This window comes from Eurosta solidaginis, chromosome 5 (assembly GCF_040869045.1).
Source record: "Eurosta solidaginis isolate ZX-2024a chromosome 5, ASM4086904v1, whole genome shotgun sequence".
Taxonomy (NCBI): Eukaryota; Metazoa; Arthropoda; class Insecta; order Diptera; family Tephritidae; genus Eurosta; species Eurosta solidaginis.
Window position 1 is genome coordinate 101,056,165 of NC_090323.1, and position 27,147 is coordinate 101,083,311.

The 27,147-nt window shown below is 36.8% G+C and overlaps 1 protein-coding gene and 1 pseudogene across 5 annotated transcripts in view; one reads left to right on the forward strand and one right to left on the reverse strand.

Moving 5' to 3' along the window:
• Positions 1-27,147, forward strand: part of SREBP (Sterol regulatory element binding protein) — an 801,341-nt gene that overhangs the window by 147,829 nt on the left and 626,365 nt on the right. The gene's annotated exons all lie outside the window — the stretch shown is intronic.
• Positions 643-26,887, reverse strand: LOC137252795 (T-complex protein 1 subunit eta-like; annotated as a pseudogene).

The following is a 27,147-nucleotide window of genomic DNA, read 5'->3' on the forward strand; positions in this document are numbered from 1 at the left end:
TATATGGTGAACGGGATGGTCTGATGATTCCATCTTTTAGTAGATTTCCTATTTCTTTTGTTACGAAGTCTCTCATAGCAAGGGGGTATGGGTAGTATCTTGTATAGACTGGGGTGTCAGAGGAGGTCCTGATTTCTCCTACTACTGTAGTGGTGTATGTTAATTTTTCATCGGGCTTTGTAAAAAGATGTGGACAACGTCTAGTCAAATGGTGTATGTGTTGTTTTTGTGTAGCTGTCATATGGTCAGTTCTAATGTCAATTTTATTAACGGTTGGAGAAAGTTTTTGTCTAATTTTTATTCTTAGGCCATTACCTAATGTCAGGGTATCGTCGCGTATATTTATTGTTGAACAAAGGTCCTTAAGACTGTCATTTCCTATTATTCCGTCAAAGGATTTTAATGTGGGAAGTAAGAAGAATTTCAAAGGTGTGTAATTTTTGCCAAATATATTAATGATGGTATGGTGGGTAATTGCAACCTGTCCGGCAATAGAGTTCGCGATGAAAGGTTCGTCGTTGGGTATTTTCTTTGGGACATGACAGGGTTGGATATAATTTTTGCTCGATCCTGTATCGATCAACATTTTAAGAATTTTCCCGTTCTTCGTTCTACATTCGACGTAGGGTAACGAAGAACTTTTCATTCTAAAAAATGGATATCAATATGGTCCTGCTTTTCAGGATATGAGAATCCCTCAGCGTATTCTTGGACTGATTGTCCATTTCCTTCTGCTGTTAATGCTGTCTCGTACTCCTGTGCAGTAGGAGTCCAGTTTGGTTGATAGTATTGGTCAGTGTTGTATTGTGGATCTTGTTGGTAGTTTTGTTGGTGGTCTTGCTGGTAATCTTGCTCACCTGCCTCTACGTGGAAATTCCTCTGTTGTTTTAGGGGTACTTGTTGTGAGGAGTTTGATTGTCTCTTCACACCATTATTGGCTTGTGGTCTATTCATATAATTTACCACTCTAGAATGTAGGGATTTGTCGACGTCCATTGGTTCTGGACGTGGAAGTTGAGGCTAGAAAGGGGTTTGTTGACCAAATGGTCTATTTTTTGATTATTTTGGAAATTGTTAAAGGTAGGTTGAGGGCGATAGTGATACGCAAGATTCTGGGCTTGCATCTGAGGTCTTAGCATGTATGCCAACTGGGGGTAAAATTCATTGACTGGTTTTTTGGGTGGTAGAGGTGGTCGGAAGTCATGAGGCTTCCTATTTACGCTATTGCTATTCATTGCTTAATGGGAACGAAAGCTTTGGTTCTCCAATTTTAGGCACAGGTGAAGAGCTTGGGGAAGATCTACTGGCTCTCTCATACCAAGCAATCTTGGTAGATCACCTTTCAGTCCTCGTATGAAAGTGTCGATGGCTTTATCACGGTATGTGCGGGTAAGTAAATGCATATATTCTGCACCGACTTCCATGCATCCAAGCTTATTTAGGATGAGGGAGAGATGGGAATAAACGCGTTGGTAGAATTCTTGAATAGTGAGGTTGCCCTGCACTAGAGAGGTCATTTGGTACTCGAGAGTACCTAAATCTCGCTTATCGGCGTAATGGAGAGTAAGGCATCTTGAAATAGCCTTCCAATCTAATGGTGTATTGTAAGATTCCAGAGCAATATCGGCGTTGCCCACAACTTTGTTCCTTATAACATTAAGGATGCCGTAGTATTTTGGCGTTCCTTTTAGGGGCTCGTAGATCTGAAGGATACGATCTACGCTTTTTTTCCAGGAATTGTATTCCCCTGGATTACCTGAAAATTCGCGCAGGCATCGAACAACGTCCGGTATTTTGTCGAGTTCCGTTATGTTGTTCAAGTGGTTTTCGTCTATGGTTACGTCAGATATGTTGGAAAAGCAAGCGTTTGGGTCAAGGGCTGCTTGTACTATGTTCCGCCCTTCTTGTTTCAGAATATTGTTAACTAACCCTGTAACGATGTTAGTCAGTTGGTCCATATTGAAGGGAGTTGATGGCAAGGCAGATGGTTGAGGGGATGGTGTGGGAGCGTTTAGCGTAGAGGGTCGCATTATGCCATTAGGGTTTGACATTATTTGAAAAAAAATTTATATTATTTCAGTTTGTTATTATTAATACTATTAATATATTTTTTTTTTTGTATTATTATTCCCTGGAGGGTCCCTTTGGTGGTGAATCGCAGAGAATATTCGCTGTTATAAGCTGGAGGGTCCTCACGAACGTGGTGAATCGCAGCTTTGAATTATATTATTTTATGGCTGTAGAAGCCAGATATTATTATAAATTGGTATATTAGATTGTAAACTAGTCTAAGCAATATTTAGTTTCCTAAAAAAATTTTTGTGGTAAATCCTTATGATTCTTATTCTTTCTTTTGGGTTTTGTTTTTTTTCAAGATGTCTTATGTCTGTCCTAATTTCTTTGCTCTCAATAATTGATAATAAATATTTTTTTTTTCGCTAAAATATTCTGATATAATTTCGATATAATTTATTTTGCCTCAATAATTGATAATTTTTTTTTCACATTTTGGTATAATTTCGATATATGTAATTTCTTTCCTTTTTTTTCAATCACTTCGATATAATTTCACTTTAGGGAAAAAAAAAATTTATATTACCTAAACTTATCTTACGGTAAGCGCCTCCTGGCGGTGGGATATTGCTCCTTTTTGCTGCCGTATTCTGGTATCGCCAAAGCGCACTATTGGAGACGTGCGTTCTTCCTACAGGAATCCAACGCTGGGTTCTTTGGGGCTGGCTTTTGCCTCGATATTCACGAAACTCGTTTTTTCGCGTTGGCACTTTTTGCCAAATACTATTCGACCGAATATTTATTTTGGGCGCCAATTAACGTTTTATAGTACGTTTTATATTTTTTAAAAAGGTAGCGGACTTGTGTCCGCTTTCATATTTATTGGTTGTGATTCAACTTAAGAATAATTACAATAAATGTCTTAACTTAAAATTACACCTATCATTGGCCATACGTCACGTTGCATTTGCATATGTGCCCTATTTCTTGTTATTGCCCAAAATCGAACTATTGCTGATTGTTGTTTACTGCGATCGTTGCTGACTGTTGTTTACTGTGCTTATTGCTGACTGTTGTTTGTTACAATTAAACCGATGATGATGCATTTAATTAAGTTGCGCGTGCAGGCCGTTCGTAAGGGTCAACTTGGTAAGCGGTTGCCTTAACTCATACAAGTACTTAAATATAAAAAATTTATACATAAGGAGTGAAACATTAAGGTGGAACAAATTTTTATCGAAAAAGTGGAGATTTATTTGACAAAATTAATTTTATAATTTATTAAATTTTAATGAGCTCGAGGCAGTTTAAAAAATTGAAACACAGTTTAAATTTTTATATTTCAATTTTATTTGGTCGATATTTCGATCTCATTCTGAGATCATCCTCAGGAAACAATTGAATATGTTTCCTGAGGATGATCTCAGAATGAGATCGAAATATCGACCAAATAAAATTGAAATATAAAAATTTAAACTGTGTTTAAATTTTTTAAACTGCCTCGAGCTCATTAAAATTTAATAAATTATAATATTTGAAGGCAAATAAAAATATATTTTTAAAAAAAAATTAATTTTATATAAAAACGAAAAAAGAAATTTTAAATTTTTTACATAACAAAATATAAAAAAAGATCAAAATTAAGTTAGTACAAAGGAAAAAGTGGGTGAAGGTGAAAGGGAGAAAGGAAATTTAAAGGAAAACGTTGAAATATTTCAAAATTTGGAAAAATACATACATAAATAGATACATACACGTGTGTACATAAAAAACAAATAAAAATAAAAATTTGTAACTAAGATACATACAAACATACGACATACAAAAAAAGAAAAAGAAAAAAATTCAAACAATTAAAAATCCTTAGAAAAAGGCCAAAGGAAAGGATAAAAGGTGGAAATTTCTTGAAAAAAAGGGAAAAAAGAATATATTAATTAAATTCGGGAAAATTTTAGAATAAATATAAATATTACCTTACCACCTTTCAGTTAATAAAGAACAAGTAAGGAAGGTTAAGTTCGGGTGTAACCGAACATTACATACTCAGTTGAGAGCTATGGTGACAACATAAGGGAAAATAACCATGTAGGAAAATGAACCGAGGGAAACCCTGGAATGTGTTTATATGACATGTGTATCAAATGAAAGGTACTAATAAGTATTTTATGAGGGAGTGGGCCATAGTTCTATAGGTGGACGCCATTTAGGGATATAGCCATAAAGGTGGATCAGGGTTGACTCTAGAATGCGTTTGTACGATATGGGTATCAAGTGAAAGGTGTTGAGTATTTTAAAAGGGAGTAATCCTTAGATCCATAGGTGGACGCCGTTTCGAGATATTGCCACAAAGGTGGACCAGGGGTGACCCTAGAATTTGTTTGTACAATATGGGCATCAAACGAATGGTGTTAATGAGTATTTTAAATGGGAGTGGGCCTTAGTTCTATAGGGGATGCCGTTTCGAAATATCGCCATAAAGGTGGACCAGTGGTGACTCTAGAATGTGTTTGTACGATATGGGTATCAAATTAAAGGTATTAATGAGGGTTTTAAAAGGGAGTGGTGGTTGTTGTATAGGTGGTCGCCTTTTCGAGATATCGCCATAAAGGTGAACCAGGGGTGACTCTAGAATGCGTTTGTAAGATATGGGTATCAAATGCAAGGTGTTAATGAGTATTCTAAAAGGGAGTAATCATTAGTTCCATAGGTGGACGCCGTTTCGAGATATCGCCATAAAGGTGGACCAGGGGTGACCCTAGAATTTGTTTGTACAATATGGGTATCAAATGAAAGGTATTAATGAGTATTTTAAAAGGGAGTAATCCTTAGTTCCATAGGTGGACGCCGTTTCGAGATATCGCCATAAAGGTGGGCCAGGGGTGACTCTAGAATTCGTTTGTGCAATATAGATATCAAAAGAAAGGAGTTAATGAGTATTTTAAAAGGGGGTGGGCCTTAGATCTATAGGTGGACGCCTTTTCGAGGTATCGCAATAAAGGTGGACCAGGGGGGCCTCTAGACTTTGTTTGTACGATATGGATATCAAATGAAAGGTGCTAATGAGTATTTTTAAAAGGGAGTGGGCCTTCGTTCTATAGGTGTTCGCCTTTTCGAGATATCGCCATAAAGGTGGACCAGGGGTGACTTTAGAATATGTTTGTACGATATGGGTATCAAATGAAAGGTGTTAATGAGTATTTTAAAAGGGCGTGGGGCTTAGTTCTATAGGTGGACGCCTTTTCGAGATATCGCCATAAAGGTGGACCAGGGGTGACTCTAGAATGAGTTTGTACGATATGGGTATCAAATTAAAGGTATTAATGAGAGTTTTAAAAGGGAGTGGTGGTACTTGTATATGTGAAGGCGTTTTCCAGATATCGAACAAAATGTGGACCAGGGTGACCCAGAACATCATCTGTTGGATACCGCTAATTTATTTATATATGTAATATCTGCCAAGATTTTAAGGGTTTTTTATTTCGCCCTGCAGAACTTTTTCGTTTTCTTCTACTTAATATGGTAGGTGTTACAACCATTTTATAAAGTTTTTTCTAAAGTTATATTTCGCGTCAATAAAACAATCCAATTACCTTACCATGTTTCATCCCTTTTTTCGTATTTGGTATAGAATTATGGAATTTTTTTCATTTTTCGTAATTTTCGATATCGAAAAAGTGGGCGTGGTCATAGTCGGATTTCGTTCATTTTTCATACCAAGATAAAGTGAGTTTAAGTAAGCACGTGAACTAAGTTCATTAAAGATATGACGATTTTTGCTCAAGTTATCGTGTTAACGGCCATGCGAAAGGACAGACGACCGACTGTGCATAAAAACTGGGCGTGGCATCAACCGATTTCGCCTATTTTCACAGAAAACAGTTAACGTCATAAAACCTATGCCATTTCAAAAGGATTGGTTAATTTTTGTTCGACTTATGGCGTTAAAAGTATCCTAGACAAATTAAATGAAAAAAGGCGGAGCCACGCCCATTTTGAAATTTTCTTTTATTTTTGTATTTTGTTGCACCATATCATTACTGGAGTTGAATGTTGACATAATTTACTTATATACTGTAAAGATATTAAATTTTTTGTTAAAATTTTACTTTAAAAAAATTTTTTTTTTAAAGTGGGCGTGGTCCTTCTCCGATTTTGCTAATTTTTATTAAGCGTACATATAGTAATAGGAGTAACGTTCCTGCCAAATTTCATCATGATATCTTCAACGACTGCCAAATTACAGCTTACAAAATTTTAAATTACCTTCTTTTAAAAGTGGGCGGTGCCACGCCCATTGTCCAAAATTTTACTAATTTTCTATTCTGCGTCATAAGTTCAATCCATCTACCAGGTTTCGTCGCTTTATCTGTCTTTTGTAATGAATTATCGCACTTTTTCGGTTTTTCGAAATTTTCGATATCGAAAAAGTGGGCGTGGTTATAGTCCAATATCGTTCATTTTAAATAGCGATCTGAGATGAGTGCTCAGGAACCTAGATATCAAATTTCATCAAGATACCTCAAAATTTACTCAAGTTATCGTGTTAACGGACGGACGGACGGACATGGCTCAATCAAATTTCTTTTCGATCCTGATTATTTTGATATATGGAAGTCTATATCTATCTCGATTCCTTTATATATGTACAACCAACCGTTATCCAATCAAACTTAATATACTATGTGAGCTCTGCTCAACTGAGTATAAAAAGGAAAATATATATTTTTACTACTCATTTTGAAAAGTTGAAACACCTTTCCGCGTAAGCGGCCTTCGGCCGCGCTTATAAAAAATAACCCTGGGCTACGCCATGCCAAGTCCGGGTGTGTGGTATAACCGTAGCGGTAGAAAGGTATTTTTATGAGTTATTTTTCGATTCTGCACTTGTTCCGTTTTTTAGATGTGGCAGCACAGATTTGTAATGTCATAAAATATATATACGTATACACATATAAAAGTTGTATAGAGGTTTGCAAATTTGAGGTATTCAAATTAACAACAAATAACTTTTAAATTATAACTAAAAATATATATTTGTGATCGGGACAACTCCCTCTTTCATTTGATACCAAGTTAAACCCCGAACTCGGGGGTGCTAAACTAAATCGCTGCCGTGTTTTATATTAACAGACGCACCGTTGTAATCAAAATCCAAAATATATTATGCGAACGCACCGCATTTAATAAAGATTGCAATATTTGGTATACATACATATGTGTTTAATAAAAAAGACGTGAGAAAAAAAAGGTAATACATACATATATATTATATACTTAATTTCTGCCGCATGGTCTTTGCTGGTTCCTACTGGTGCTTGTACCTTGATGTTGAAGCTTGAAAATATGCCAACTTACTATGTGTTGTAGTCGTATGACCTAAAATTGGAATCTCAAGAAAATGTTTGCCAGCGTGGATTTGAGGCATTTAAAATTTGAGAAATGGTTATATTCATATGAGCGTATTGATGAAATTGTGTTATTCATATGAACGTATTGACGAAATTGTGAAATGATGTCGCTACTGACTACCACGTAAAACTTATTGTCAAATTTGGATTATCCTTTGGCAGACTAATCTAATTTTGGTTACTGCTTCATAACCAAGAAAATCAAATAATTTCACGTTAAAACTTGAAGCTGACACGGGTAAATCCGCCATTTTGTACTTCGCGCGGCATGGTTTCGATGCCACGGTCGCCATGTAGCATGAGGTTATGTATATTATAATAATTACCCACATCATTCCGTTCAATTTCGCCCTATTGCTGCATTCTTGTAATTGTCCCCAAAAAACCACTAGAAGCACTGCAGCCGGCAAATAATAGAGAAATATATCATTTTTATGGGTTTATACAAGTTATGAAGTAGGTACTTTTTATTAAACTTTATATTATCTTGTAATTTATAGCTTTATATATTTTTGTACAAATTCAGGTGTTAGTTTTACCAGTTGCCAATTTATAATGGCAGACCCACTCACGCGCCGGGTTGCATTCGCCTGTGCGAGCGTGTTTGGTCAACTAGTACATACATCAGCTGATGTATGATTGATGTGGTGAGTTGCGCTTAGGGTGTCGTTACACAATACAATTAGCAAATTTAATGTCAGATCTCGAAATAAAAGCGTATATGCTTATTCTCGCCTATATTCTTAAAATTATAAATATGTACCTTAAATAAAGAGTTCCAATCAGAAAAGATTCGTCTGGCATTCCTATACTATCAAATTGAAGCATACTTCAAGTTTATCTTGAGCAACTTCATGCATAATGAGTACATAAAAAATATTAAGGGAGTTCAGAATTTTGTGTATTTGGTGTTGGAAATATCGCTATTGCAAATGAAAGCTACGGATCCTGAACAACTTTTTTTCGTTTTAAATTTTTTTTTGCATATTTTGTTTTGTTTTGACAGTTGTTAATTTGCTATTCAAAATTTAAAAAACAAACTACGGGTTTTTATGTTCCGTATTTGCCATTACGTAGCAAATGCATAGGGGTATAATTTTTTGGCGTTTTGTGTAAAACTACTACACTCCCCTATTGCATGCTTAAACAATTTTGATTTAAGTGATAAATTACTACCTTTAATTAAAAAATATTTTTGTTGGAAGTAAAGCTGAAGTATTCCTTGAAAACGACAACTTTACAGATGTACGACAACTTGCTGTAAAAAAAAATATTTTAGATTATATATTGAACTCTTAAAGCAATTGCAAAAACCCTTTAATTTTTCTAGATGTGATATACAAGTTTTATGTACACTTACAGCCCTATTCTGTGCACTTGACAAATTCACCATCTTGCTTATTTGTCAAGTTTGATAATTTATCAAGTAATTGCTATTCTATGTAAAAAATAAAAAGCCTTTTCGCTGACAAATTGTCAATAAGTCAAACGCTCTTGATAATTTAATTTATACGGATAAACTTAAATTAGAATTCTGTTATTGTGCGATCGAGAGAAAATGGAAGATTTATTACTTTTGCTATTATTGTGCGAAGATCCTCTGGGGATTTTGGGGGTAATTTCAGGACGGTTTTGGGGACTCCCTCGGGGTCATTTGGGGGACCTTTTGGCATGGCTTTGGGAACTCCCGCGAGGTCATTTGGGGATCATTACGGGAAGGTTTTAGGGAGTCCCTCGTGGTCATTTGGGGATCATTCCGGGACGGTTTTGGGGACTCCCTCGGGGGCATATGGGGGATATTCCGGGATGGTTTTGGGGACTCCATCTGGTCCTCCCGGCGTCATTTAGGGGTCGTTCCGGTATCTTTTTGGGGACTCTCCCGAGGTCATTGCGGAATGGTTTTGGGGACTCCTTCGAGGTTATTTGGGGGTTACGTCCCCCAAATTACCCCCAGAGAGTCTCCAAAAAGATCTCGGAACGACCCCTAAAAGACCCCGGGAGGACCCGATGGAGTCCCCAAAACCATCCCGGAATGGCCCCCAAATGACCCCAAGGGAGTCCCCAAATGGATCCCGGAATGACCCCCAAGTGACCCCGAGAGGAGCCCGAGGGAGTCCCCAAAACCATCCCAGAATTTTCCCAAATGACTCCAAGGGAGTCCCTAAAAACATCCCGGCACGACCCCAATTCACCCTGGGAAGACCCCGAGGGAGTCGCCAAAACCACCCCGGAAAGACCCCGAGGGAGTCCCCATAAACATCCCGGAACGACCCCTAAATGACCCCGATGGAGTCCCCAAAATCATCCCGGAAGACACCCAAATTATCCCGAGAGTCCCCAAAAAGATCCCGGAACGACCCCCAAATCCACCCTCTGGGGACCCCAAAACAATCCCGCAATGGCCCCCAAATGACACCGAGGGAGTCCCCAAACCCGTCCCGGAACTATCCCCAAATGACCCGAGGGAAACCCCAAAGGCCCCGAGGGAGTCCCCAAGGCCATGCCGAAATGACCCCCAAAAAACCCAGCGGATTATTTTTTCCTATTCCAATTTCGGGGTTAGAAGCATAAAATGAGACATATCGCTCCAATTGCTCATGCGTAGCACGTTCCACTTTTGATTTCTTTGAAAAAACTATGATTTTAAAATATTTGTTACAAAAAATTAAGAACAATATTTAACTCTTACGTTTTTTCCATTTCGCGATTGTTGCACTAAACCGTTGATTTAAATGAAAATAAAATACAGTCCATTAAAATAATAATTTATAAAATAAAAATAATAATAAATTAAAAAAATGCTTGCTTGCAGTGGGCTTTGAACCCGCAAACCCAAACGTGTGAGACGGGTACGTCATCCGCTGTGCCACGACTCACACACCTGGACACACATCAAATTACTCCCTTATAACTCACATTAAACTGCTCGCCCTCAACTACCCCACGCTTAGCTAATTTAGTTCATCCCAATATGGTGAAAAGCACAGGTCGTAGAGCTTTTTAGAGTTGTCAAGCTATGCACAGAATAGATATATTTTGTCAACTTGATAAAAATCTTGATTACTTGTCAACTTATTGACAATTTGTCTAGTACACAGAATAACCCCGTTACTCCCGACAAGGTATTATCAGTAACCGAAACTTCTATAATACCGTTAATAACTAACTTTTCGTACTTGATAAAGAGCGATCAAGATACCATTGTTACACAATGTAAGCTTTTAAGACTGTTAAATTGTGATTTTAAGCCTGATATAGACGTTTTAGCTTTTTGGGAAAAGGTAAGCTTTTATAGAAATGGTATGAACGAAAAGTGTTTTGAAGAATTTCTTGGTTTTTTATATGATTTACTGAGTCTGCCACATAGTTCGGCGGCCGCAGGGCGAAATTTTTTTGAATTGCCTCTTATTAAAACCAAATTACGCAATAAATTGGAGTTTATTTCAATCAACCACATAGGGGAGAGCGGGGTACATTTGACTTTACTGTCTGTAGTGTGTACGGGGGCCTTTGTGAAAAATATACAGATGTGGAAAGGATCTTAGTCTTTAGAAAAGAAACAGCAAAAAAATTCACTATTATAATTCAACGCGTAGGGAAGTAACACGTGTTTTTACATTTTCGCGATCTTCGTTGTAATTTTTCGTAGATCGGACGTAAGCTTTCTTCAAAACAATAAGAACCGATAATTTTTTGACATACTTTGAAAGAGGCCCCCCTGCACGTGTGTTTATAAAATTAAATAGTGATTTTTTCTGAAGTGAAATACAGTTTGTAAAATTCAAGAAAACGAAACGGTAAGTAGAATGGGGCACCTTTGACTTTTGCCAAAGGGGCACATTTGACAAATGTCAAATGTTCCCCATTAAATATATGTAGATAAATAATAAAACAAATAGTGTTCTATTGCCCAGTTTTAATGTAATAATGGTTCGTAACTACAAGAGAAAGACCAACCGATGCCAGATAAATGAGAACGATATGAAGAAAGCCTTTCAGATATTAGGCATAAGCGCGAAACAGCTAAGTTCGTAGCGGAGAAGTACGAGTATTATATAAAAAAAAAACAACTTTGATCATGCGAATGAAGAAAGTAGATCCTTTGAGGAACGATTCGGACTCTGGAAACGACAGTAGTTGTGATAAGAATTTTAGTTATTATTCTAAACACAAGCTAACAAAATTTCAAGAAGAGCAATTTGTTGAATATGCATTGAGGTGTGCGTTTTTTGCATATGGATTGTCTTACGATACATTTCGAGGATTTGTTTATGAGTTTGTGGTCGCTAATAACATATCATGTCCATCTAGTTGGATAACTAATAAGGCGGCTGGAGAAACCTGGCCTTATGGGTTTTTGCAGCGAAATCCTTGGCTTACACTAAGAAAGCCTGCAAAAAACAAGCCTGGCTAGGCTTGAAAAAAAAAAAAGCTTGGATAGGCATTTCAAAATTGAAGTTATTTGACGACGAGGTATTAAAGGTTGGAGAATACGTTTTGGTCGACTTCGGGGAAAATTGCAAGAAGCCCTTTTATTTGAAGAGATATTTTGCGATTCCACCCACAATATAAATTATTTGCGTAGTCTATCTCCAGGCAACTGATTTTTTATACAACCTGTTATAAAAGACATATCTATAACACTTAAAACCAAGATTGAGTTTAAACTTCCGATTCCAATAACCCAGCATCAATTTGTCTCAGCAGCACGAAATAATTATTTGATGTTAAATTTGACAGCTTATACATAAAATAGTTTTTCTAAACTTCAATTCTATCTTTTGTTATAATAAGTATAAATACCTACACTGTATCTAAACATTAATTTTATCTTTTTGGTAATAAGTCTTAATACGTACAAATAAACTGAGTATTTTTTAAATAAAAAATTCACTAATAAATTATTGAGAAAACCTAGCAGAAAATATGGTCAAATGTGCCCCAGAAACACATTTGACTAATTATATAACAATTTTCAAATGAAAATAAAAATTAGCTACACTTTTTTTTCTAATTTTTTATTTTCATTATTGCACATGCAAACCCCGGAGCTTCTACACATTTAACTCTTTTAAAATTATGTTATATGTTATAGAAAATAAACGCCTTTTAAATGAAAGTGTCAAATGTACCCCGTCCTACCGTAATGTTAGCCAAAGAACATTGTATGCAAAACCCAGGTCCTCATTGCGTTTGGTGGGTGAAAGACATAGGCTGGTCCTAGAAAAGTTATACAATGAACTATATAAAACTGTTTTTATTATACGTATTTTTCGATGTAGCCCAGAATATATTAAAAATATATGCCTTAAGTTTTTAAATATACACACATACATATGTGTATAAGACTGAAAATATGCCCAGATGTGATAAAATGTATTTAATTATCATCATCAATAATTATCATCAATTTTAAGGGAATCAATTTTTTGTTTGTTTGTAACGTCGTGTTGTTTTGTACTTGTTAAGTTGTTGATTATTACATTGTTTGTATACCACTAAATGAAAACAAATTTTGGTAATTTTTTTTTGAAATTTGGTCCTTTTTTCGACGAATTTTAGTTCCAAATGAAAACAGGCTGTGGCAACCGTGATTACAACCAAAACGTCCTCAGCGACAGAGTACTAACCGCGACAGCCGGCGCAACGACAGCGCCGACGGCAGCAGAGCCCCTCAGTGGCAGAATACTAACCACGACCGCCAGCACAGTAACAGCGTCAGCGACAACAGAGCGTCCTCAGCGACCGAATACCTAGCACGACAGCCAGGGCAGCGATGAACGCTAGCGTAGGCACGCCACCAAGGCACCCCATAACCACGCGCTAACGGGACCGGGTGGACCGCTAGCCAACACAAATAGCCTATTAAAACCAACGCAAGCATTCCGGTCTTGTCTTTTCGTGTGAGTGGACGTGCGGTGTCATCCTCGGCTCAACGGCAATATGTTCGGGCTTTTTTCCGTTGAGGAGAAAATTAAAACAAACCACAGGGTTGGCTTCTGCGCTCCCCTCGGGCATTTTGGCGAAGTTAGGAGACCTGGTGTTAGGGTGGTGTTCTTGCACTCCTAGCAGAAATCAGTGATAATTAGAAATTGGCGTGGTGCCATCCAAAAAGCAACTCGTGCTATACACCTAACGGATCGTAAAGGGGTAGTGGAAAATACACCGTAATAAGCCACATATTGGATCTTAATATACAGTTATATATTGAAACAAAAGAAAATTTTTGCTGAACAAGCAGCTCGCTTTATAAACTATGCAATACTTACTGCACACATCAAAATGCAAATGTTATTGCAATCATCAAATGAATGCAATATTCATTGCACCTTTATTGTGAATAAATGAGGAACATGGAAAAAAAATTTAATTAAAAATTAATTAATTAAAAAATTAAATACTGTCCCTGGCTTGGTGCCACCTAAAATCCAATTCAATATAAAATGTGCACTCAGTGCACTCGCGATTAATAAAATGGAGAAAAGACTTTGTCAACACCCAATTAGATTTTTTGCAAGAAGTAGACATTCGGCTTTCTCGGGAATAGTACAAATGCTGGACAAAGACAGCTTTATTCACAACACATAACTAAAATACCTAACACAACTAAAATTTGCCTACCAAAATTAAACAACTAATAAAATAATTAAAAAAAAAAAATTTATAATTTGGGAAAAATTTAAACAACGTGACATCAGGACGGACAAGGAGACAGCTGTTTCGATTATACCTTGTAAATCTCTTCAAAGCATTTTCTCCCGGGAGTGGGAGTCGAACCCGCACTCCTACGATAGTTGAAATGGTTACAAACGCATTCAGCTACGTCATGCCTCAGTTGTTGTAAAGTTTTTTCCCAATTGCCATCTTTCGCATATATTATCTTCTACACATCACATACTTCGTATGTAGTTATGTGTTGAAGTTCTATAAATAGAACAAAAACAGCAACACACTCCTCATCAATCTAGGGCGTTGATCAGACAATTAAATACAAGCGTTGGGCGCGTGAAATTTCTAAAAATGTGAGGCGTAGCATAACCTGATTAAGGTTCAGTTGGTCTTATATATGATTATCAATAGAAATTTTACGCGTCCAACGCTTTTATTTAATTGTCTGATCAACGCCCTAGATTGATGAGGAGTGTGTTGACTAGTACCTAGGACCTACCTAATTATTTTCTAGCTTTTAGTATTATTATTACTTCATGTAAGCATTGTTTTCAATAAAAGCGTTTAACTTGAAATTTTTGTTTTAATTATTTTATCTTCAAGTTTTTAGTCTTTATTTAATTGCCTATTATTTCTCATTCTATTTAGTTCATTTAGTGACTCATTATTACAAGGACCCTTTCCTGACAATTTGTTACAATCTAAGTCCTCATTACCACTGCAAAAATGCTCCACGTCATTTGACTAGTCATTTTGCGGTCATTGTGACTTTTTTTTAGCGGTTATATTCATAGTCTTTTTTCATGGGGCGATGCACTTTTGTGACAAATTTTCCGTTTCATTCCTATTAATGCGATCGTGCATTCCGCTCCCGCTTATAGGATGTGAGCATAGCACTGTTCTGCTCACACACGTCACAATGCTCGTCAAATGGCGGTCAATTCTTCCGTCATTTCAATCTACATTTTCCAGTCTTTTGACAATAAATTTTACTGCGGTTTTACAATTTATATAACCGCCATATAACTTCAATTTTACCTGCCGATTTACTTTACCTGGAGTAGCCACATGAATAAAATATCAACCAAAAAATTTAATTTTCTATATTTATTTTTAATTATAATAACCAAACATAACATATAATATAAACATTTATCTGATTTTGCATTTTGGAGCCTCATATGTACCTGAAATTGCAACTTAAATGAATACATTTAATATAAGAAAGAAGAAAGTACTTTAATAATAACATAAAAATATATAAATTGCTTCATATATTTTAATACTATACCTTTTTTATTTTAGTTCAGAAAGCTACAATTGAGGTTCGAAAGTTACAATTGAAGTTCAAAAATTTTAATTCAAGCTCAGAATTTCTATTTTTAGTTTAGAAAATTAAAATTGAAGTTCAGAATTTCTGTTTGTTAGTTCAGAAAATTATAATTGAACTTAAATTGTAATTTTCTGAACTTCAGTTGTAATTTTCTGAACTACAGTTGAAATTCCCGAGCTTCAATTATAATTTACTGAACTTCTATTGAAAATTCTGAACTTCAATTGTAATGTTTTGAACTTCAATTGAAATCCACGAGCTTTCAGAACTTCAATTGCAAGTTTCAAAATTTGTTTACATAAAATGAACAATTTAACATTTTTTCTGACAGTTAAAGTGGTGAATTGCCTACAAGAGGTTTGAAACCACTTGCATTCGTGTTGGCGCTTCTCTATATATTTTTAATAATTTCATTAATAGACAAATATAATTTTTTTTCCTTTACATTTCAGAACTGTGTACAAAAATATGTAATTTTACATATCGCAACCTAAACCAAAAAGTATTGCAACTCATAATCAAAGAAGTTTTGTGTTGAATGTGGATTTATACTACAAAAATAACAAAATTCTTAACAAAACCAAGCAAAACGATAACGTTAACTACCAAAAAAACATAAGTTATTTTACGATGCTTTCATGGATCGATTTACACTTAAATACCGATTTAATTTTTTTTTAAGTTTTAACATTTTTAGTTTAGAATAATTTTACATTGAGGGTAATTTATGCTATTTTCTTTTTTATGTGATTACAATATTTATAAGGGCCATTTAGGTGATGGTATTGGTACTGACAGTTAAATTCATCAGCAACTATTTATATTCAAAATATTTTTTTGTTATACATCTAGTTAATTTGTTTGTGGGTTTTTGGCCTTTAGTTTGTAAAAATGTTTTTAAATTGTCGAGCCCGAGGCCATACAATATTAAATAACAAACAAAGAAAACTTTTTATTTGTATATTTATATATTGTTGGTTTTTTATTTATCGATATTTCGACTTCAATTAGAAGTCATCTTCAGGACTAGAAATACAAAAATACAAGTATTATAATAAAAAACATAAAAGTACATGTATACATTTGACTTACATCGTTGGATGTACCAGATCGACTAATTTAAAATTTGATATGACAAAAACGAAAATAAACATAGAAAGTAAACAAACAAAGAACCGTAATTATAAACAAAATTCTTAACTAACAACATTATAGCATAAAAAGTAAAACTGTGAGCGACACCCATAACATAAGTATGTATTAAATTCCCACCAGGTAAATGTTGTTGTATAACACTCTCAGCCTTAATTTTTGCAATTTTTCTTTATCAATTGTCTGTATGCGTGAGCGCATTGGTCTGTGTCTGACTTAAAATTCATTCTTTTATCGTTGGGTGTGCTGATTATGTGAAGCATCTCCAAAATATAGCGTGTCGTATAATATTTTTCTTGTTGTAGAATTTCTACCTCATCGAAATCCGGAGAGTGTCCAGTTGTTTTGCAATGCTGAGTGAGGGCCGTTTTGTTATCATTAGTGTGGTCCCTATTTTGTATGTTTGATTTGTGAGCGGAAATCCTTGTCTTTAGTTTGGATTTAGTTGTCCCCATATATACCTTATTGCATACGTGGGACCCGTCGCCGTTGCATTTAATTTTATATTGTTACGAATATTAGCAAAACTAAGGGGTGCTGCTATCTCTAAGCCGATGCTAAGCAGTGACGTGAATTCACATCAATAATTCAATCATTATGAATCTACATAAACGAAACAATAATTGCGTCTACACATATGTACCATGTACGTATACGAGCAGCGGAGAGTCAATGCACAAACACATGCATATATCTGAGATACTCCTGAAAGTATGCAATGAGAAGCTATAAAGTCGGGCAACTGTAGTTACACTGAGAAGTTTGAGAGCTGATGGACTAGAAGATTATGGAAATGGAAGCGCCCAGAAGATGCCACGTTGAAATCAGAGAGTATAAAAGGCAGCAAATGTAGAGGCGCTGGAATTAAGTTTGATCTGAGCTATCAAGCAGTTATTGATTAAGCACCTAATCTGGCGGGCAATAGGAGAGTTTCATTTGAGCTATCAGTCAGTTTGGTTATTAAGCAAGCCATTCGTTGCACAGTTTGAGTGTTATTGTGAAGTACTTTAATAAAGGCCATTTTGCATTATTTCATATTGGAGTTATTTATTCAACAGTTTAGTGATTCGAACTTAGCAGAGGGTTGCAAATAAGAAGATTTGCAAGTAAATTCGTTACAATTGGTGTCAGAAGAGGAATTGTTGAATAAATTCCAGAGGAAAACAAGGACATGGCAAAGTTCAGTGAACTGAAGATCCAGCAACAGAAGAAGGGTGGAAAAATGAGGTTTTGCGTGGACTACCGGAAGTTGAATGACGTTACGAAAAAGGATAGCTACCCATTGCCAAGAATTGACGACACTCTGAACTCGCTATCTGGTACGGAATGGTTTTCCACAGAGAATAGCTGGCGCTGGTCTGAGGTTAAGTCCCAAAAAGTGTGCGCTGTTTAAAAAGGAAGTAAATTATTTGGGTCACAAGGTAACGACAGAAGGTATCCGTACAGCGAATGAAAAGATAGAGGCAGTAAAGGATTGGCCAAGACCACAGAATCTGCATGAATTGAGAAGTTTCCTTGGGCTCTGCACATATTACCGCCGATTTGTACCAAATTTGTCCAGCGTAGCCCATAGCCTCCATGAGCTTACAAGAAAAAACAAAGCTTTTGAATGGAAGAAGGAGCAAGAAGTGGCTTTCCAAACATTGAAGAAGCGTTTGTGCTCTGCCCGAATGTTAGCATATCCGATTCCAGGAGCACCATTTATTCTAGATACAGATGCGAGCGGATATGCTATAGGAGGCGTTTTATCACAACTGGTCGATGGACAGGAAAAGGAAGTTGCATATTACAGCCATTCGATTGGAAAACCAGAGAGGAACTACTGTGTTACGCGGAGAGAGCTGTTGGCATTGGTAGAATGCATTAAACATTTTCACAAATACCTCTACGGACAGCGATTCCGTGTCAGGAGAGATCACGCAGCGTTGAAATGGCTTCTGCAGTTCCGTAATCCGGAAGGACAATTGGCACGATGGATGGAGCGACTACAAAGCTATGACTTTTCCATTGAGCATCGAAAAGGTAATACCCATGGAAATGCAGATGCAATGTCACAAAGACCATGTAGTTTGGAATGCAAGCACTGTTCAAAGGCCGAGGCTAAAGAAGACATTATAGATGTCCGGCTAATGACTATAACGTGTACGGATGAATGGGACATGGAACAACTAAGAAAGTGTCAGCTAGAAGATACAGATCTGTCACATGTTATACAAGGGCTCGAACGAAACGAAAGACCAAGCAGAGAGTAGATGTGTGCAGAGAGTCCCATTGCGAAGTCACATTGGGCACAGTGGAACAGTTTAGAATTGATATCCGGTTGCTTGCATCGAGTATGGGAGAGTGAGGATGGTCAATGCAAGAAGAAACTGATAGTTATTCCCAGAAAGAGGATTCCTGACGTGCTCAGCGAGCTGCACAATGGTCCAAGTGGAGGTCATCTTGGAATCACGAAGACACTCGAGAAAATTAAGCAGAGATTCTATTGGGTTGGTTGCCGTCAGTCGGTCACCGAGTGGATTGCCAACTGTGAGGTATGCAACAGAGCGAAAGGGCCCAAAACCCGAAGTCATGGCCAGATGAAGCAGTATATTTCAGGTGCACCATTTGAAAGGATCGCCATGGATGTCGCAGGTCCATTTCCTACTAACAACCGCGGAAACAAATACGTACTGGTGGTTATGGATTATTTCAGTAAATGGCCAGAGGTATACCCAATCCCAAACCAAGAAGCAGAAACAGTAGCAGAAGTGGTTATAAACGAATGGGTTGCAAGGTATGGTGTACCAATTGAGTTACATTCTGACCAAGGCAGGAATCTTGAATCAGCTGTGTTCCAAGAAATGTGCAAGAAGTTGGGCATTCGAAAAACACGGACAACTGCATTGCATCCTCAGTCTGATGGTATGGTGGAACGTTTCAATCGAACATTGGAGGAGCATTTAAGGAAAGTAGTAGACGAGTACCATAAGGACTGGGATACACACATATCATTATTCTTGATGGCCTACCGATCGGCACTAAATGACACAACGGGCCAAACTCCCGCAAAGGTAATTTTTGGCAATGACCTTCGACTGCCTGCTGATTTGAAGTATGGGATAGATGCCGATGCGGAGAGGAATGTCAAGAAATCCACTGGTGTCTTGGAAGAAGAGCTGAGAGAGATACACGATCTGGTAAGGCAACGAGCAAAGATTATGAGTTACAAGATGAAAGCGAGGTACGATAAAGCAATTAATTCGGAAGGGTTTCATGAAGGAGGTTTGGTGCTGCTATACAACCCACAACGAAAAAAAGGTTTGTCCCCGAAATTGCAGTGCAACTGGGAAGGCCCATACAAAGTTGTAAAACGGATCAACGATGTAGTGTATCGTATACAAACCGTTACCAAACCACGAACCAAAATGAAAGTGGTTAATTTGGAGAGGCTAGCAGCGTTTAGATCGAGAGATTTGTCTGATCGGGATGATCAGACTTAGGTGGATGGCAGTGTTACGAATATTAGCAAAACTAAGGGGTGCTGCTATCTCTAAACCGATGCTAAGCAGTGACGTGAATTCACATCAATAATTCAATCATTATGTATCTACATAAACGAAACAATAATTGCGTCTACACATATGTACCATGTACGTATACGAGCAGCGGAGAGTAAATGCAAAAACACATGCATATATCTGAGATCCTCCTGAAAGTATGCAATGAGAAGCTATAAAATCTGGCAATTGTAGTTACACTGAGAAGTTTGAGAGCTGATGGACTAGAAGATTCTGGAAATGGAAGCGCCTAGAAGATGCAACGTTGAAATCAGAGAGTATAAAAGGCAGCAAATGTAGAGGTGCTGGAATTCAGTTTGATTTGAGCTATCAAAAACACATGCATATATCTGAGATCCTCCTGAAAGTATGCAATGAGAAGCTATAAAATCTGGCAATTGTAGTTACACTGAGAAGTTTGAGAGCTGATGGACTAGAAGATTCTGGAAATGGAAGCGCCTAGAAGATGCAACGTTGAAATCAGAGAGTATAAAAGGCAGCAAATGTAGAGGTGCTGGAATTCAGTTTGATTTGAGCTATCAAGCAGTTATTGATTAAGCACGCAATCTGGCGGGCAATAGTAGAGTTTCATTTGAGCTATCGTTGCACAGTTTGAGTGTTATTGTGAAGTACTTTAATAAAGGCCATTTTTCATTATTTCATATTGGAGTTATTTATTCAACAGTTTAGTGATTCGAACTTAGCAGAGGGTTGCAAATAAGAAGATTTGCAAGTAAATTTGTTACAATATATAACGTCAGATTTCTCATATTTTCCGACTTTGCTTTTTGTATTTGTAAATATTTTTTGTAAAGTGTTGTTATATTTGAAGGCAATTTGAAATTTGTACCTATTCGACAAAGCTGTTACAAAAGTGGTGGATTTATATATTTTATCTGGTTTAGCTTTCTTTTCTCTAGTCGTCTTGAAATGGCTATGTATGAATTGTTTTATAAGTTGAGCAGGAAATTCATTATTTTCAAGAACTTTTTAAATTATTTCAATATTTTTCTTATGGTACATCGCGTCGCTAATTGTGAGAACACGTCTTACGAAATTTTTGGCCGTATTTACAATTGCAGACTTGTCGTGTTTCGAATAAAAGTTTAATAATCTACCGGAGGTAGTAGGCTTTCTATACCAATCGAACGTGAGGTGGTTGTTGTTTTTTATGACCAGTGTGTCCAGAAATCGCAATTCTCCATCTTTCTCAACTTCTAACGTAAATTTTATAGATCTGTTGTATTCATTTAAGTTAGCCAGCATTTTCTCAATATGGTCCGTTCTTGCAATGGCAAACAGATCGTCTACATATTTAGTGAGGAGGCGTGGTTTATATGGTGTATCTTCCTTAAATTTAGTTAGCAGTTCTTCCATCACAATATCTGCTATGACCGGAGATGCCGGTGACCCCATAGGCATTCCAGCACGTTGTTCATAAATCTTATTGTTGTAGTTGAAGTACCTGTTTTCTTTAATACAAAACCGTTATATTCATCAAAATATTTACAACGAATTTACATAGGTCGTACGAAGGCATATAAGAACATATAAGCCTCAATGGGGTACCTTCTTTATGAATCTTCGGTAGACCATACAGTCTTGGTGCATTAGCGGTCTTACTCAAGAGTCGGTATTTTTCTTTCAAGTCTATCATATTGTTTTTAATGAGCTTTTACGCGATCGCATTGTTTCTGTCTTGGAGCTTGGTAGTTGGATCTCGTTTTAATACTCGATATGTGGAAATGTCATTGACGATGCGTTGTAGTTTTGTTTCGTAATCGTCCCTTTGCATTAAAACTGTCGCACTTCCTTTGTCCGCGTTTAGAACTAACAATTCTTTATTATTTCTAAGAAATATTTTTGTCGACTGTAGGGTATCTAGAACAAACCTGTCCCTCGCGCTTATATCTGCTTTGTTTTGGTGATCTCGTATAATTGTTGTAAAATTATTTCTCTCTATTTCTTGCTGTTCTTCATCTTTGATTGTATGTATGCAGTCTTCGCCATCTGCTATAATTTGAAAACGGGGAGGCTATTATTTGTTGTTAGGAAAGAGTATTTTGGGCCTGGTGAGAGAATCCACTGAACGTCTGGTGGTATGGTAGTACTTGTTGTATTATGAAACCACTGCGGTACGTTTTTTATGTTAAGTAATTGTTTTTGTTTTTCCCCAAGCTTCTCATATTTGTTCGTTTGTATTTTCTTAACAAAACGGCCCTCATTCAGCATTGCAAAACAACTGGACACTCTCCGGATTTCGATGAGGTAGAAATTCTACAACAAGAAAAACATTATACGAAACGCTATATTTTGGAGATGCTTCACATAATCAGCACACCCAACGATAAAATAATGAATTTTAAGTCAGACGCAGACCAATGCCCTCACGCATACAGACAATTGGTAAAGAAAAATTGCGAAAATTAATGCTGAGAGTGTTATACAACAACATTTACCTGGTGGGAATTTAATATATACTTATGCTATGGGTGTCGCTCACAGTTTAACCTTTTATGCTATATTGTTGTTAGTTAAGAATTTTGTTTATAATTACGGTTCTTTATTTGTTTACTTTTTATGTTTATTTTCGTTTTTGTCATATCAAATTTTAAATTAGTCGATCTGGTACATCCAACGATGTAAGTCAAATGTATACATGCACTTTTATGTTTTTTATTATAATACTTGTATTTTTGTATTTCTAGTCCTGAAGATGACTTCTAATTGAAGTCGAAATATCGATAAATAAAAAAACGACAACATATAAATATACAAATAAAAAGTTTTCTTTGTTTGTTATTTAATATTGTATGGCCTCGAGCTCGACAATTTACAAACAGTTATACATCTAGTTTATAAAGTTTGGTTAAAAATTATTGACAAATTCGTTGCAATTGAATTGCTTTAAAAATCTTTGCAAACTTTATGCGATTGTTAAATATTTTTTTTTAATTAGAGATGAAAAGCTTAGAATAGGAACGTAGGAAAAAGCTTAGAATTATTAGATTCTTAGATAATTTTTAACCAATATTATTTCAGTGTGTGTTGTTCGTTTGTTGTACAAATTCGTTATATATTAATTTTCAGATCAAGAATACCCAAAGGTGTCGTGGCATCGTCTTGTTGGTCAATCGCGCGCCGCAATATCCATTGATGGGAATTGACATTCATTATAAAGTAGCGAAGGCACGGTCCTGCGCAAACACATCGCCAACCTGTGTTGGCAAAAGATATGCTGAACATTTTTAAAATTAAATAAAATCAAAATTATAGTTCTGCTAAAAAGGGGAAGAGTATTGTATATTAAAGTAAAGCAAAGTCTCAGCGGCCTTGTCCTAGTGAAAATTGAGTTTGAATAGGTCTCGTTCTTCATTCTCAGAAACATGTACGAAGGTACCTCGTAAGATATTAAAAATCCTCAACGATTTTTTTGCAATAACTTCAGAAAAACTAACATTCAAATCGGTGTCCTATCCCTACTTCTGTTTAACTTCTACATATCAATAGCTATCTTCACCACCAGAATGAGTCACTATTGTTTCCTACACCATATGGTCGCCAAGCCTAAATATTACCCACTGGAAGAAGCTACAGGCCTGCCAAAATAATGCCCTCAGAACCGCCACGGGTTGTCTCCTTATATCCCCAGAACACCATCTACATAATGAGGCGAGAATACTCCCAATAAGTGAAAGAAATGAAATGCTAACCGAACAGTTTCTGTTGAATACCCAGGAACTTGCGCATCCAAACAGACATCTGATTGATAAGTCAACACCGCCCAGGGTCTTAAGGAGTCACCTCCGTAAGCACTACGAGGAAATACGGCACCTGAGAGCTCAGCCGTATGAAGCAAGAAAACACAAGCAGGTCCTTGGTGAACTCCATAAACAGGCGTCGGACCTCTATGTCAGGAATTGCCCGGTGAATTCAGTACTCAAAGAACAATACCCTAAACTTGCAGAACAGGAGCGCACGCTCCCTAGAGAAACGCGAGTCACTCTAGCCAACTTCGATCTGGATACTGTAACAGGTTAAACTCTTACCTATCCAGAATCAACCCCCACATACAAAATGTCCCTGCTTGCAATGTGTCCCCACATGACACCAACCATCTCTTCAATTGTAATGTGGAACCCACGCCTCTAACACCCCTGTCATTATGGTCCACCCTGTTGAAACAGCAAGTTTCCTCGGACTCCCGTTGGAGGACATTGATGACAATTTGTGATCGGTCAGACCTATTAGATGGGGCGAAGCACTGCTACAACAACAACAACAACCAACTCTGGAACGATTAATATGATCACATTAAACCATCTAAGCCATCCAGGCCCTACGCCCTGGTTCCACGAGGAACTTGGGGTCGGCAGAGGTTCGCCTGCTAAATATGTGTGTGATACATTCATATTTGTAACAGGATTCCTCTCGCGTAGATGAGGTTGACAATTGGGTTGCGGAAGCTCTGAACCTATAAAGCTTGGTCGCTTGTCAACCCCTTGAGTCCCTCGTTTACTTTGGTGTACAAATATGTTTTGATTGTTTTGTTATAGAGCTGAGCTAGATTACACTGAACGAGTCCACGGCGACGGTACTGATCAGTTTAACGCATTACAGGTAGTTGGCAAAAGAAACGGCATATACGATCAGAAGGCACTCGAAGACGATGCCTTAAAACTAACAACCAAAAACAATAATTATCATTTCACATTCATTGACACAAATTTTATAGTTTTTTCTTCCGGAGTTGGACACAATCTTTTCATTATATTACTTAACAATTTAAGATTAGACATTTTTTTCAATTTGTATTTTGACTTACCAGCAACAACATAATCATGTTAAATTGTACGCCGCAAAATCATTATAGCATCATGTAACGAATCTCAGCTTCTTCCAAAAATTGTTCGGCACTGCCACGTAAAATCTATGTACATGTTCTAGCATTAACGCAACCTTTAAATAATTATAAACTATGAAAATAAAATCAATGTCAAACCCACTATCAAATCTTGGAAAATGTTGAAACGTTCACCACCAACTTGACGTTCTTCAAAGTAATCCCATTGTCCCAAAACACTTGAACTAATATCATTAGCTGTAGTCATAACAGCTTTCATTGTACGTTTCAAATCTTCTTCTGGTACACTAACAGCACAGAACATATCACGATCTGCAAAATACTGTGTACCAACATCACCAATTGGTAGTTTAGATAACACAACATTGGTGCCTTACTTACCTAGTTTATTTTAAAGAATACGCCATTCAGCATCAACAATTTTCTAATACTCTTGAACATTATCAACACGTACTTCAGCATTATCACGCTCAGCCTTGAATTCCAATTCTATATGTAATAATGCGATTTTATATGTATGACGTTGGGTCCATCAAAGAAAAGTACAGCGTCCAGAACCATTTTAGAAAATAAATATTTTTGTTGATGAATAAGTTTGGAGGACATTGCTGTGGCAGCGCATTTTTCCAATAAAGCACGTTGTTCTTCCTTTGATGGGCGCTTCGACATGTACAGCCATATCATATTTTGGTCATGCATAATTGTAATAGTTTACGTATAGCTTTAATGATGATACGTGCATGCACGCCTTCCTCAACATATGGCTTAACTTGTTTTAAGATTTCACCTGCTTAAAGTACTGCTGAAGTGGTGCCATCGCCGACCTGATAAGAGAAACATTTTTATTCTACACATTCTAATATAACAAAAAACTTACCTCAGCATTTGGCGATGTCGACTAGAGTTTTACGGCTGGATGCACAATATCCAATAGTTTCATAATGGTTGAACCATCATTTGAAATTGTGGCCTTACCACTGGAATCAACAATATGCTTGTCCATACTGCGTGGACCCAATGTAGTGCGTACAGCGTCCACAATTGATTGCGAGACATTGATGTTGGATATGAGTTTAGGTTTACCTTGAGAGCTATCGGAACCCAAACATTTCTTACACAAAAACTCATATGTAACCAATACAAGTTCAGGACGTTCATATTTATCGACACGCTCTCCGGTGTGGCCCAAATGTTGGAAATATTCAGTTGGCACTGTTGAGAAAAAATATGGATCAATGAACACAAGTAAAACTGAAAGATTTTTTTTTACCATCTGTTGTTACTTTACACATAAGACATTGGAAACGACGACCAGCATCTACAAATTGCATATGAGCCTTGCAACGATTACATCTAAATGGACCCAATTCACCAAAATTTACAATGGGTGGCTCATGTTCACCCCCAACCGTGCATGCCATTGGTGAGGCGGGAAGTGTAATGGAAAAAGCTGTTGTTTTTAATAAATCAGCTGTTGCAGGTATGCAAGACAAAGAGGACCTGTAAAGGAGAAAGATCAATGTAATTGCAAAAAAAACATTAATTTCGAATATCAATACCTAACGTAACGTGGCGAGGAGTTACCCTGATCTTGTACCACATATTTTGTGGTCACCAATGGTGGTAATAAACCCTGTTTATTAGTAATAAAAGTACCACCAGCGCTATTTTGATTTTCAATAATAACGCTTATCGGATTGATCGGGATCTAAACGGCGTTGGGCTTGATCATACTGTTGCGGCTGTTGATATATACCAGTACCAGGTGCAGGTGGTTGCTAAAGAAAATAATACAAAAATAATCATCACTAATTTTTGAATTATATTATTTGTATTAGCATACATTATTCGGTTGCTGTTGTAGTATATTCCTTGGCATAAGATTCCTTCTCACTGTAATGTATAACATTATTATCCGGCCGAGTTATTTTGATGTCAATGTCCAGGAAACCACCTTCAATTACTTCAAATGTTACATCGAATTTTGTGCCGCCTTCCACCTTCTCGAAAAAGCATTCTTCATTGTGTGCGTCAACGGTGACTATGAAGGTTTCGCTTACACGCGGCAACTGTAGAAGCACTAGCGCACATAGGCCGCTCAAACAATTGTAATTCATTATAGTTTTATACAATATGCATGAATTCAAATTGCCACGAGGGGCCACGTTT